General features: G+C 44.0%; 1 protein-coding gene across 2 annotated transcripts in view; it reads right to left on the bottom strand.

Moving 5' to 3' along the window:
• Positions 1–14,397, bottom strand: part of ARID1A (AT-rich interaction domain 1A) — a 70,399-nt gene that overhangs the window by 18,562 nt on the left and 37,440 nt on the right. The gene's annotated exons all lie outside the window — the stretch shown is intronic.

The following is a 14,397-nucleotide window of genomic DNA, read 5'->3' as shown; positions in this document are numbered from 1 at the left end:
ACAAAAGGGGTAGGAGGTGAAAAGTGATACATTGCGGAGAAAAGACAATTTCTTAACTGCCAAGAAGGTCTGGGACTATACCCCTAACACCTGGTGTACAATAAGGATAAACAATGGAGGGCCGGCCCGTGGCTCACTCGGGAGAGTGCGGTGCTGATAACACCAAGGCCCCGGGTTCAGATCCCATATACGGATGGCCGGTTCGCTCACTGGCTGAGTGTGGTGCTGACAACACCAAGTCAAGGGTTAAGAACCCCTTACCGGTCATCTTTAAAAAAAAAAGGATAAACAATGGGGGCTTTGCTTATCTTGAATTAATCAGTGAAGAGTTTACTCTAGGTCTGTAAACTCCAAGATTAGCAATAAGAAGCTCAATATGAAAAACACTCACTCCCAGAAACATACCCCCCCTCCACCTCCTACCTCATGTTCATTGTCTACCAATACCAACTTCAGGCTAGGAACTAACTGTACTCTGAAGAAAGAAAGAAAATCCTGATACTTAAATAGTTAAGAAAATAATTCTCTTAAAGAAACACACCTGAAGAAGAAGATCTGATTTGAGTCTATCCCTATTCACATAAACAACCTCACCTTGGAAAGATCAGTTCAAAGTGACTCCGGCCCTGGAGTCTGATGATCTCATTGGAGAGGGCACATCTTAGGCTCTCTCTCTAATATCTAGACTAGTTGGACCTTCCACAAATCATTTGGCTACTTTGCTAGGCTGGGAGCATTTCTGCTGAGTTCTATGGGAACAAAGTTTGCTCCAAATGCAAGGTAGATAGGTAGGTGTGTATTTGTGTCTGCATTCAGCTCTCAATGTTAGCTGAGGAGTCAGAAAATGCTACCTTTCTTGTTAATAAGTAGACCTGGTATACCATAGCATACTTTAAAAATACAATTAGAGGGCTGGCTGGTTAGCTCAGTTGGTTAGAGCACCACTCTGTAGCACCAAGGTTAAAGGATTCAGATCCCCACGCCGGTCAGCAGCCAAAACAACCAAACCAAACAAACAAAACGCAGTCAGAATTAGTTCCAGCATAGAATAAAACTGAAGAGGCCAGCCTCTATGTGGCACCAAAGAATCTCTTCCCTCTCAAAGGATTGAAGTAACTCCAGTTAAAGTTGCTTTAGTACTTTGAGAGCCCTGGGTTCATCCCGGGAGATGGATTCCATCCCCGTTTTGAGGGCTAAGTTAAACCAAGGATACCTGTCCTCTAAGCCAACGAGAACAAACTCAAAGAGGCAGCGCAACTGTGTAGGTCAGAAAAGGCCTCAAAAGGCACTCGTCAGTGGGCTGGCCGGTTAGCTCAGTTGGTTAGAGTGTGGTGCTGATAACACCAAGATCCAGGGTTCAATCCCTGTACTAGCCAGCCGCCAAAAAAACCCCAAACAAACAAAAAGACGCTTGTTAGACCCTATAGTCTGTAACAAAACCCACAGCCCAATGCTCTGTTTTAGGGACCAGTAGGCTCCTCATGCACTCCTTTCCATAGTCTCCATTTCTTATCAAACTGCCAGCTTCTGGTAATGAGCTACTTGTTTACAGGAAAAATAAATAAGTGTATTTTGGAATAGGATGAGAATCAAGGGTTCATCCATAAGACAAGAACTTGGCTCTGTTCAAATGGGTTTGAAAAATTAAGTGTTTTATTTTGAACATTTTTGTCTTTACTTATATAAGTAAAACATAAACACCTTCCAGGTAAAACACTTCAGATAATATAAATAAAGCCAAAATCCCTCTTGGCTGTCTTTCTACTGCCTTGTTCAATTTGGTGTATCTTCAAAGACCTACTAAATTATTGAGGGAGGGCTGGTCGATTAGCTCAGTTGGTTAGAGCATGGTGTTATAACACCAAGGTCAAAGGTTCAGATCCCCATACTGGACACTGGCCAGCCACCAAAAAAGAAAAAAAGAATTGAGTGAGGGAAAAAACAAAACTGAAAACCACCAACCACTGCTACAGACTCAGGGCAGGGACTGAAGAGGTTCCTTCAGCCCCACTTCTGTTAAGAAACAAGGCTCACCATAGATCCTGGTGAATCCAATCCCTACTCCAGCTGAGGGATTCCAGGAGCCTAAAGAAAACCGTTGCAGATCTTGGGGCTGGGTTCTCAGGACCTTGGAGGCATCTGTGGCTGGAGAGGTGGCTTCCTTCACAGAGGCACTCTGAAGAGAGCTGTTAGTTTTGGTAAAGTGTTCTGAGCTCCTTGGAGAAAAAGTGCTAAATAAACCACTGTCAACAGCAGCCCCACATGGGCTGGGATGCCTGGGCACAGAATAATACTGGGGAAGGAAGCAGCATCAATCTTCTTATCTCTCTGATTTAGTTGGTTTGCGGCCAACCTCTCAAACTGTCACTTTCATCAGATGGCAACTGGTCAGCATGGGGGTAGCTGGTTTAAAATAATTTTAACTAGAATATTAGAATAGGAAGGGGCAAATCATCTACTATTAATATTAACAACAGCTAGCATAGCTAACATTTGAGCATCTACTATGTGCCAGGCACTTTGGAGTTACTTAATTTTCTACAATTCTTGGTTGTAGTTAATAATTTTTTTTTTTTTTAAATCAGCTGGAAGCCTTCCACCTTCCCTATTCTCTGCTGAGGGAATCGAAAGGTTTTGGGGGTGGGGTGGGAGGGCAGTTGGCCAGTATGAGGATCCAAACCCTTGACCTTGGTGTTATAAGGCTGCCCTCTAACCAACTGAGTCAACCCACAAGTTATTTTTTTGTTTTTGTTTTTTACCACTACTGTTTTGAAGATGAGGAAGCTGATGCCCAAAGAGATTGGGTTATATACTCAAAGTCATCTAGCAAGTAAGTGACAGAAACTAGATTTTGAACCCAAGTCTTCTGGACCCAAAAGACTATTCTCTTTCTCTATTTCTCTCTCCTCTTGCCCCTCCCCTCCATTATGCTATATGAACTGGGGAAAAAGCACCATGCCCTTGAATTAGGAAATCAAGGCCCAGCTTTTGGTACTTATCAATTGTGACTTGGGGCAAGCTGGAAACAGCAGGGCTTCAGTTTTCTGACTTATAAACAAGAGGGCTAGACAAATCTGAGTTTGTGATACCCCTGGGGCATATGCATGAAAACCTACTAGCTCTATATGGTCAGGGCCAAAAGACCAGAAGGAAGACTGTGGAATGAGAGATATAATGACATACAAGCAGTATAAGATGTAAGATATACTCATCAGTCCTGTGGCTAATCACAGTAATATTTTTATTGGGGAATGGGAGGAAGTGGTAAGGGCAGAAGTCTCCAAAAGAAGTCTCCCTCCCTCCATCTACATGAATAGATATTGCTCTAAACTCCATGTCCTTTTACTACACAGGACACACCTCTGTTTTCTACCCTACAAAAAGCCAGTTTTTCAGGTCTTTTGTTCCACAAAAAGCTGGATGTCTAGTTGTTGAGTCAGACCTCAACGTGCCCAGCAAGTTGAGTTTTCCACAACACACTTAACATAAATAAAAAGTTCAATCAATCCAAGGACATATTCTCCCTGATGTGGGCCACCTTTGGCATTTCAGGACTCTCAGGTTCTCAGCTCTCCTGAGGTCCCACCTAACTCATATCTTCTGGGAGGACTTCTGAAAGAATTGTAGCATTGCCCCTTTAGTGGAAAGATCTCTTTTCCTGGGTTTGCTTTCCTCCAAGTATAATCCTGCTGAGAGATGGAAGGTGAAGATCAGCCCAGTCAGTGCCCTGCCAGTTCCAAGGAAGCAGCGGGCCAGGAGAATTTCCTCACGTGTTTCCAATGTGTTTCATGCATTTTACTGCTCATCTACCATGCAGATCAAAAGCGCTGGAGCAGGTCCAACTATTTCACAGAGAATCTCACACTCCAGGCTGGCTACAGCCCCGAAAGCCTTCATTTCTTCACTTGAAATACTGCCCAATGTTATTTTGGGATGTGACCTGATAGAGGAAGCCCACAGGGACTCCATGACGATAACTGGTCCAGCTGTGATTGGTTGCCCAGGCCCAGTGAGTGCCAGCATGGGTTTGTCAGGCTCTGCTGACAAACAGCGCAGCAGCTAACACCTTCTCTTCACACCACAACAAAACCATGCCTGAAATCACACAGTCCATACCTCATTTGGGAAGGCTGTGGGGGAAGGGTGTGCTGGTGCTCACAGAAAGACACAAGTTCTAACATGAATTGGCTGCCTGATTAAGTATATTTTCAAGAAGGAAGATACCAGATCAGGGGTAGAGGAAGGGGGTTTAAATGATCTCCCAATAGAGCTGCACGAGGATGACATCAGTTCATTTTGCTGAGCAGATTAAATAACATCAATAGGCAAGTCTAAAAAATGGGTTCATAGCAATGCTCAGACTCAGGGTTTTCCATAAATTTGGTTGAATCCTTGAGGAACCGCCAGATAGAGGTTTTGCATCTATTTAGTTGTGAAGAGCTTTTGCCAAGTTGTGCTCATTACTGGCAGATAAACCACCGATCAAGACAAGCAGGTAAATCCTACACACATGCTTGGAGGGGTGTAAGTGGTGTGTGTGTGTGTGTCTGTGTGTGTGTGTTTCTGTGTCTGTGTGTGTGTGATGGGAACCTTGCAACTCAGCCATATCCACTTTTTTTTTTTTCTCTCTTTTTAAAAGATGGCCGGGTAACAGGATCTTAACCCTTGACTTGGTGTTGTCAGCACCACACTCTCCCAAGTGAGCAAACTGGCCATCCCTATATAGGGATCTGAACCCGTGGCCTTGATGTTATCAACACCACACACTCCCAAGTGAGCCACGGGCCGGCCCCTAGCCATATCCACTTAAATGACAATTCCTGAATTAAAAAAAAAAAAAGTCCAAATGCATAGCCTGAAATAACTAAATATACACTAGCAAATTGCCAGGTTTCCCGCCTCCCCCTCGACCCCCCAAGCCTAGGCTAACGGATACAGAGCCATGGCAGGAGGCTGCTGCCATGCCTTGAAGAACAGAAGAAACTAGGAAACATACCCCTGAAGGAAGGCATAAGATAGGAAAGGAGGCAACAGCTTTAAAACTCTAAGGGAAAAGGACTAAGACAAAATTAATTACTTAAGGCAAATAAGTTTTTGGGAGACTTGGTTTTTTCATGAAACTTCCCTTAAGCTACCTCTATTCAACACTCCTAAAAAATTTTCATAGATCTCTATACTAGCCATCCACCAAAAAAGAAAAAGAAAAAGAAAAAAATTTTTTCGGTACAATAAAGTTTCAGTCATAAGTCCTCTTTTTTTATTTTCTCCTCTTTAGTGTTTGCTATAAATGTAAGAAAGGGCAATCTGACCCACCCCTGGCTGGTAGGGACTCCAGAAGTACAGCATTGCACTGATGTTCCAAGGAGTAGTCTCAGTCCAACAGATTAACTGTTATAAATGCCTAGAGAGCAGGCTAGCTGGTGTTGGCTGAAATGCCAAGAATGAATCAACACAGAGAACAAGCTGCCTCTTACTCCTGGTGATACTTCCAGGTCAGTGTCTAAGCAGGTGGTAAGGAAGGGGAAGAAAAGATACAGAGGTTGGCACCATCCTTTTAGTTTAGGACCAAGCAACCCTGTCTGGACTATGCTTACTTTTTGGAATAACAGAAACTGCTCCAGAAAAGGTTCAGAGAACTCTATTTCCTACTTGCCCCACCAAGTTTTCAAAAACTTGGTTTGTATCCTAGAAACCACTACATAGGATGAGACCCTCCCTCCAAACTCCCTCTTCTCTTTTTCTACAATAGGCTATTGTTCTGGGGATAATGGTTCCTTCTTCCTGGTACCTTCTGGCTGCCTGGTAGGGAGGGAATATACAGCAGAGAAGGGTTAGACTCTTCTTGTCTCCAGAATGCTTTTCAGAGGTCCCACCACCAAGAAGAAATTCCTTGAATATGTGTCAGAATTTATAAAGAAAGTTCTGGGAGACCAAGTCTCCAAATCCAAAGGATGTTGAAAAATAGTTAATAAAAAGCAAGTCCCTTTATATATCTCCCTCTTGTAAAGAAGCAGAATTGACTTGAGTATGTGACTACCATGTGTTCAACCCTAAAGTGAGTGGATGACTCACATTTAACTTTCACCATCATCTTTTGATGTAGGCAGGTATCGCCCCCATCTTAAAGCAGCAGTAGACTCAGAAGTTTAAATGACTTGAGCAAGGACTGAGAGCTATGAAACTGAACTGGGGTTCAAATCCACATTATTCTGCACTCTTTCCATAAGGTGGAAGCTTGACACTATCAAAGGCTGGGTTCCATGCTCCAATTAAGGGAATGCAATTACCTGTCTCCAGACATGCTGGGTGATTAGCTGTGTGACTGAACAAGCTAACCTCACTAGGCCTCACTTAGCTCCTTTATAGAAGGAAAGACTGATACTAGATAATCCAACTCTACAAGTCTATGATGCTATGTGTTCCCCCTCTTACCTAGCCACACTTCTTATAACTTTCATGGTTTATTTCAAATCAGCCCTTTCACCTATAACCCTCTTAACTTAAACCTACTTTTTCTTTGCTAAAGGGCATAGTACTTTTTCTCACCCCTGGGTTTTCAGAAGGGTACTTAATATATGAGGGGGTAGGTGGGTAGGGAAAGGGTGACTTAATATCAAAGTTAAGTTTCATGAAAGTAGGATTCTGGTCTCTGCCGGCTATTCAAACGAATGTGTCCTCGTTTTATCATCAAGCCCAAGGGTGTGGCTCAGAGACAAGTTAAGATATTCCTGGCCTCTAGATGGCCTCATCTCAGGTGATTTCAAACCCTCATACTTTCCTCCGCACCCAGCCCTGCAGCCACCCTTCCAAACTGCAGGACAACTGGATCTTTTTTAGGGGCCCCATTCCCCAAGTTACAAGATGGAAAGGCTCCTTTCTGTAGGTAGAAGCCAAGCACGCTTCAACCCCCTGGCCAGAGATGTGTTCCAACAATGGGGCAACAGCTCTTCTTTAACACATATCAGGTTGGCTGATTTCCCAGCCATTAAAAAGTAGAATTGGGTGGGTGAACCAATTGCTTGAAGATGCAACAACTATAGACTAAAATTGTTTTTTAGCCTTGGGAATTTCAAAGACAAGACAGCTTTGTGGGGGCAGTGTTGGAACCAGAAGCCTCTACACTCAAAGCAGAGATCTGCTAGCCATTCTGTTAAGCCATTTACTTTAAACCAAGGCCACAAGACAACTTCCCTGGCCCCCCACCCTCACCCTATACACAAGGCCCAGAGTTCCTCCGAGGCTCCTCTAGACTCAGTGTTACAGGACTGATGGCATTGTGCTGTGTCTGCCCTTTTCTTCCACCAGCCTGTGGGACCAGAGCAGGAACAAGCTATTAGTGACCAGAAAAATGACAGGCACACAGAGGACAAGATTCTTGACAAATGTAGCTCAATGAATAATCCACTCAAAGGCAATCTTTTAAAATCCAATATCTATTAGTCCTCTCTCTTTCCCTTAACTCTCCATCCCCCCACCCTACCTCAGTACCTGAACTCTAGACCTCCACACTGAGGGAGGGATTCTGGGATGCTGGCATCAAGGGAACTGACTCTCCTGTCTGAAACTGAGAAGTACAACTCTGAATGGGCCTTGGCAACTTGGGTAAGAGCTGTTGCTAGAACTGCAGCAGTACAGGGAAAGAATGTCTGGAAAGGAGGCTGTTGGGAGGCAGGGCTCTGTGTCACTGGAGAAATTTCAATCTAATTGCAAAAATACAAGAACATGCTGTACTAACCCACCTTAGAAAATATCTCTTGAGGTAGGTCTGACCCTCTGGGTGAAGGCTGAGGGCATTGCTGAAGTGAAAAGAGAGGAGAAAAAAGACTGCTGGGTTGCTTGCATTCCTGCGGTGGGAGCCCCTGCAAACGGCAGCTCTGCCACTGCAGCAGTCATTGATTTTCCAGGGGTCGATATTCTGCTCCCACAGATCTGCCTGGCTGGAGGTTTAATCACATCGAGTGCTTCTGCTCAACATCTCCCAATGTTCCACCCTCCCCAAACCAGTAAAGCAGACACCAAACACAATGAGAGTTAGCAATGGATAATAGATGAGATGATGGTCCCCACAGCTGTCCCTCACCCCAGAGAAATTCTAGGCACCAGCTCCAAGGAAGTGAATACGAGAGAGAAGGAGCCAAAGCTCATGGTGCAGTCCACAATAAGCTGCAGGGACAGACCCACGGGCCTCAGAGAATATTTCAATTCATTGCCCAATACCCTAATATATACCCATCTAAAACCCAGGAGATTTTAAATAATCCAGGCTTCCAACTTCTAAAAAAAAATAGGAGGTCCTGGAACTCCCTTGTGGCCCTAACTGGTTGAAACTCTTCTCTCCAGTTTGTCACAGTCCCGGGGCCTATGTAATACCACGTTACCCACCTGACCAGCCTCTCTGCATACGCACCCTGACCCCCAAAGGCTTCTCATTGGGCCAGAGGAAAATGTCTTACCCAGTCAGTAACCACCTCTCTTGGCCAAAAATGAAAAGAGTGTTTTGAGGGTCACTAGTTAACAGACTCATATCTGAAAAAAATGAAACTGGGTCAGAGCTGGGCCTGAGTTAGAGCAGCTAAGAACTGTATATTTATGGAATAGGGCTGTTCTAATCCAAGCAGGAAACAAGAGCACTGTACTACAGAAGGCAAAGAAGTTAGAACCCCCCTACTTTCTCTAAGTCAAGCATTTCCCGTTAGAAGAGCCAACCACATAGAGCTTGTTCCATGATGAAGATCATCAGCTATAATCCTAGAACTTGAGCAAGGGTAGGAAAAGGAGGAGTGACAGGAAAGCAAGCAGAGTTCTGGGTATGAGAAGTGTAACAGGGAGGGAGCGTTGCCTTAGGCTTCCACATCATCTGGCTGTCCTTTCTACAGCAAGCCTGGCTGTCCCTCAGAATTATAGCAACCAGAAAGTAAGTGAGGACAATTAGGGAGGGCAAAGTTGGCACAGTGCTGAATATGACTTAGAACTAGGAGGTTGGATGGACTCCTTGGTTCTGCAGTTAAAAGTTCTAAATTTATACTCACCAGTGGCTTTCCCTACCATGGCTTGCTGATCTAGACAAAATCCAAATATTTGGGGGGAGGGTGTGGAACAAACAGATCTGAGAGGGGGGAATAGACACTGAATTTTAAACCAGAAAAGATAGCCATCAACCCCAAAGGCCTTTAAAACCAAAAGAACAACTTAGAACATAGGGGAGCCATAGTCAAGCTCTAGAAATAGAGGATTGGGGGGTTGAGGAGAGGAACCAATATTCTTGATAATGGTTCCTCTGAATACTGATCCCTTTAATTTGAAACTTAGTTTCTCTCCTAACTTTCCCAAATGTCAGGAAAGTACATTCACCCATCTCAGTAAACAATATTCAATATTCCTCTCACACCAAGGCTGGCCTTAAGGGACAGGTTCGCTGACTCTCAAGCTCCAGTCTTCAACTCCCAGTTTCCACCTTCAACAAGGCATGACTTCATAGTTTCCTTGGGAAAGGTCAAATGGGAAGGAAGCTAGCAGCCTGGAGGTGAGCTCTGCCTCAAGGCAGAGATTATGTCACAATACCAGCCAATTCCATGATGATACCAGATGGGGAGGATGGAACAGGTTCAGGCTATGAAAGTGGATGGATCAAGAGACCAACCACTGATCCCCAAAGCAAGAGCACTAGAACACATACTAGATTGATCACAGGTTTCAGGTAGAACACCAAATGTCATAGAAACACAAGGAAAAGACAACAGAACTAATTCTATACCTGATTTATCAGGTATGTTAACATAGCTCCACACCTATGGATCCTCCCCTCTGTGTTAAATTTGAAGGAGCAGATTCTCACCTGGGTTTAGGGGGCCCTAGTGGTTTCTATAAAGATAGCATCTCTAGGCCGACCCCGCAGCGCACTCGGGAGAGCGCGGGGCTGGGAGCGCAGCGATGCTCCCGCCGCGGGTTCGGATCCTATATAGGAATGGCCGGTGCACTCACTGGCTGAGTGCCGGTCACGAAAAAGACAAAAATAAAATAAAATAAAATAAAATAAAATAAAATAAAATAAAATAAAATAAATAAATAAAAATAAAATATTAAAAAATAATAATAATAAAAAATAAAGATAGCATCTCTAGGTGGACTTGGCTTATTTCCTCTTCAAAATGCCCAATTCCCCCAATGATAGACAAGAAACAACTTGGTAACCACACATCTGGTGGCTGGTTTTCTGATTTCGGTTGGTCTTTTTTGCAGAAGGACAACTGAAGCCAGGGCATGTGCTTCATTAGGGTAATCTCCCAGTCAGTTCTTCAAAAGTTTTTTAAAGCACCAAAAGGAGAGAAAAGAAAAGAGGGAATGGGCAGAGGTAAGCCATTGTCATTAAGGCAACTAAGTTCATCCATATGTTGACTCAAAAATTTCAGGAGATTCTAGTTTTTGAGGATTCTTCCTTTTGGGGTAAACGCTTCCTGCATCCTCCTAGAGAGTAGAACAGAATTCAGAAAATAAAATATCACTAACTGCCTAGAAATTTCAACCTCACATCCCTCCATACCTCCTTCTTCCCTTTCTCCAAAGAGAAAAGAATATGGAAGGCAAAGTTTATTTTCTGAATTTGATATTCTTCTTTCTCTTAAAGGATCTATTTGCTGATCCTTTGTAGGAGTTGGTCCTAATAGTAAAAGCACTGGACTGGAAGTCAGGAAACACAATGTTCTCATTTATTAAATGACTTTGGCAAGTCCCTTATCCTTTCTGGGCTGTAGGTTCCTCTTTTGTTAAAGTGAGGAATGTGAGGGGAGAAAGGGGAGTGGTGTTAGTGTAGTGAATATTCTGTTAGACTGGCTCATGATGTCTCCATTCTACTCTTTTCCTAATTGTAGGGGTTAAAGAGCTAAAAACTAAATTTCCAAGAATCCCTTGCAGATAGGTTTTGGGTACAATTCAAGTTCTGCTAATTAGAAGCCACCTCATGAGACTATATCAAAGTATGGCAGAGACAATATTTCTGTCTCTTTCACTTGCTTCTGCAGGAGCATTTTGGTTCCATCCTCCACTTAACTGGTTGTTAGTTCTGGTAGCAGCAGCTGCTGCTTCTTGATTCCAGCTTACTGATTGATCCCTGGATCACAGATTTAGGGGTGTGACTTGAGAGCAATCAATCCGACAGTGGCTCAGAGGTAGGAGTTCCTCTGGTGGTTCAAGTCTAGGTCAAATTTGGGTTCCTGGAAGCCAATCCTAGAGCATGCTCCCTCAATCCTTCCAACAATTTTGCAAGCCCAAATTCCCTATATTAAATCCTTCTCTATTAAATATACCTAGGCCTAGGGTTCAGCACAGAAACACTCTATCCAACTCAGCATCGGGTGATCCCAAAAAGAGTAGTTGTGAAAAAGGGAGAACAGGTTTATTCACAAAGGATATTCTCGGCTAAGTTAGTGCATTTCTGGGGGAAAATGAGCAAGAAGGGAGAGCCTTAGGCCTTTAAATACATTTGTCCAGGACAACTTCCTTCACTTTTCTCTTTTTACAACCTCCCTGTACTTTTTCCCTCCCACCCTAAGCTCTGGTGTGGTGGGGGGAGGGGGGGTTAAATTGCTCACACAGGATGGAAGGTTGAGTCAGCAGATGCTTTCTTTTCCATTCCTATATTCTCTGCAGGCTGTTATTCTGCTGAGGATGGCATTACCTGCCCAACCCAAAATAAATATCATCTGGGCTTCAGGGAAGTGTGGGCTAGATGGGGTACCAAGTGTTCTACTCAGCAGTAGGAAAAATGTTTATAAGCTCTAGTTGCAAAAGAACCAGGGAATATCAGTCCTGACACCCTTAGGTGGCTAATGAGTGAGGACAAGTTTAGTCTACCTCATCATCATCTTTTTTTAAAAAAAATAAAGATGACAGGTAAGGGGATCTTAACCCTTGACTTGGTGTTGTCAGCACCACGCTCTCCCAAGTGAGCCAACCGGCCATCCCTATATAGGGATCTGAACCCGTGGCCTTGGTGTTATCAGCACCACACTCTCCCAAGTGAGCCACAGGCCAGCCCCTCACCTCATCTTCACCTTTTTTTTTTTTTTTTTTTTTAAAAGATGACCGGTAAGGGGATCTCAACCCTTGGCTTGGTGTTGTCAGCACCACGCTCACCCAGTGAGCCAACCGGCCATCCTTATATAGGATCCGAACCCGCGGCCTTGGTGTTCTCAGCACCACTCTCTCCCGAGTGAGACACAGGCCGGCCCGTCACCTCATCTTCTTATACTAATTTCTGGTCTACAGATTCCTGTAGCAGAGCTGAGGACAAACTGAAAAACAAGGTCAAATTCAAGTGATGTGCTTGGTGGGGTCTTCTGTAGGACTTCTGCAGGACTGACTGACTCCAGGAGCCACCATACTAAGAGGTAAGGCTCAGCTGCTTTTCAGACTATGGTTGTTCCTAAGAAAACAATAGGTTCCAGCAAGAGGAATCTGTGTGAGACACACAGGCAGGAAGCAGAGCTGAGCCACCAGTGACTAGAATAGAAACAGGAAATGGGCCCAGGAACAAGCATACAGTAATTTGCTGCAAGCAGCACAGCTCCAGTACGCACCAGGCAGTATCAGGGCTGGAACAGTGTGACTGAGATAGAGAAGCGGATTGGCTAGCTCTGTCAGAGAACCAGCGTTCTAGAGAAGGGAAGGCTACATGCACAGGGTACACACTGCTCTGAGCAGCCTGGGCAGATATGACAGAGCGGGTGGAGATTTCCTTTTTGAGACTTTGTGAGAGCACCTGGACTACAATTCAAGGAAAGCAAGCACAGACACACAGTCAGCTATAAAGAAAACAGGTCACCAAACTCAGAATGGTCTAGCTTCTCTGGTTACTAAAACTGCCAGTAGCATTTCTGTTATCCCTTTGAAAATAAACTGTCAAAAACCTAGGCAAGAACTGTTAGCCCTCCCTCCTTCTACCATGAAATAGACAAAAGGAAACAGAAACAGTTAAAGATAACCTTCAAACATTTCAATTTTTTAAGTATTCAGAGGATTTCTGTCACTCCTCCCAATAAACCTAGACAACAAAAAACTGGCCCCCAAGCTCAGCTGGTAGCAAGAACCTAAGGGGTATTTAACAAAGGTTTACTGAATATCTGTCCATGCTGGGAACATGACAGGTATCAGATCCCGGCCTGAGTGCTCAAGCAGAGGTACTTAGCATAATGTTATGACAACATGAACAAAATGGGAAGTCCCAGGGCCGAGCCCGTGGCGCACTTGGTAGAGTGCGGCGCTGGGAGCGCTGCGACGCTCCCGCCGCAGGTTCGGATCCTATATAGGACTGGCCGGTGCACTCACTGGCTGAGTGCCGGTCACGAAAAGGACAAAAAAAAAAAAAAAAAAAAAAGGGAAGTCCCAGAGAAGATATTTTAGCTGGGTTTTAAAGCCAAAGAAGAAGTTTGCTGGGCATGAGAAAGAGAGAGAGAAACATCTTAAGCAAAAGAACAATAGCAGGGAGGATAGGGAGTTGTGAGAAGCTTAAGGTACAGCTGAGGGGCCAGAAATGAGACTGCAGAGGTATGCTGGGAGCTGTGGATGGCTCCACTCTGGGTTCTGGACTATCGGCATAGGGAGCCAGGATCCCAAAAGCACTCACAAAACAATTTGTGGTGGTATCCTACACTCAGAGATTATATAAATTTTACTACACATGGTCATTCCAAAGTTCCCAGCTTGATATTTCATTAAAAAATTTTTCTCCCTTAAGGTATAACTCCATGCTTCTAAACCATTACACATATGAATCACTTGGGGATCTTGTTAACAGAGTTAGATCCAATAGATCTGGGCCGGAGCTTGAGAATCTGCATTTCTAGCAAGCTCAGTGCAGCTGGACAGTGGACCACATTTTGAGTAGCAAAGACCTAATTGAAGTTATCATTAACCAAGATACTGTATTCTAAGAAGAAAGGCACAGAACAGAACTTGCTCCCATCCAACACAGGGGAACCGAAGAACCAAACTCCAGTCAACGTTTCGCTGTCTGAGGTGACTCCCTAGGTGGCTGGTTCCTCCAAGCCAGTCCTGTAAGTTTGGCCATCCTCCCTTCCCCCATCCACCATCCTTTTCATAACTCATTTGTGCCTCCATCACAGAGAAATCTTGGGAAACAAAAGAGAAATAGAAAGAAAAAAAAAAAGGAAATCCATTTATATTCCTTCCTTTAGGACAAGTCTAATAAATGTTAAATGGCAAAGAGTTGAAGCTTTTGTCTAAAAATGAAGAGATCAGATCATCCATGCCTTTCCTCTACTGGCTGGGATACTAGAGGAAATATTTCATCTGAAATATCAGAGTTAGATTCAAATTCTGATTCTGACCCTTGTTTTTTGTGTATGTAAAACATGAGTGGGTACTCAGTACATTTCAATT

This window comes from Cynocephalus volans, chromosome 8 (genome assembly GCF_027409185.1).
Source record: "Cynocephalus volans isolate mCynVol1 chromosome 8, mCynVol1.pri, whole genome shotgun sequence".
In the NCBI taxonomy this organism is placed as follows: Eukaryota; Metazoa; Chordata; class Mammalia; order Dermoptera; family Cynocephalidae; genus Cynocephalus; species Cynocephalus volans.
This window is presented reverse-complemented; position numbering and strand designations above follow the sequence as displayed.